This window comes from Nestor notabilis, unplaced genomic scaffold (genome assembly GCF_000696875.1).
Source record: "Nestor notabilis isolate BGI_N333 unplaced genomic scaffold, ASM69687v1 scaffold17309, whole genome shotgun sequence".
Taxonomy (NCBI): Eukaryota; Metazoa; Chordata; class Aves; order Psittaciformes; family Psittacidae; genus Nestor; species Nestor notabilis.
The window spans coordinates 5,500-6,206 of record NW_009944232.1 but is presented as its reverse complement, the minus strand read 5'-3'; positions in this window follow the sequence as shown (position 1 = coordinate 6,206).

The following is a 707-nucleotide window of genomic DNA, read 5'->3' as shown; positions in this document are numbered from 1 at the left end:
GGGTGCACCCAGCACCGTTTGCTCCCCTCTACACCTGCACAGACTGACTGCACGCTGGGAGCGGACTGTGAAGGTGCTGCCCGGTGGCTCCTGCATGAACCCGCAGCGCCGGCCACGCCGAGGCTCGAGTGGCCAGCTGATGGCACAGTGAGCCCCGCGCCCCCAGGGCTCTCCTGCTGCCCTCCTCGCACCCACGGGTGGGAGCCATCAGCCCAGGCCCTGGTGCAGCGGGAGGATGATCCTGAGCTCCCCTGCAGCTCATGGGGACATGGCACCTCCATGGTGCAGGGCTGGAGATGGCACCACCGGGAGCAGGGTGCTTGCCCATGGGTGCTTGGGGGCTGCTGTTACAGGAACAGGCAGACACTGTGATTTGGAGACCAAGCGATGGCTTGCGGGAGCCCCCCAGCCCTGTGGTGCTCAGTGTTCACTCTGTGTGAAGCAGCATGGGGTACACGTGTGCATGTGTGTGTACACATACATGATGTGTATCTGTACACACATACGTGATGTGTATCCGTACACACATACGTGATGTGTATCCGTACACACATACGTCGTGTGTATCCGAACACACATACGTGATGCGTATCCATACACACATACGTGATGCGTATCCGAACACACACACGTGATGTGTATCCGAACACACACACGTGATGCGTATATGAACACACATACGTGATGCGTATCCGCACACACATACG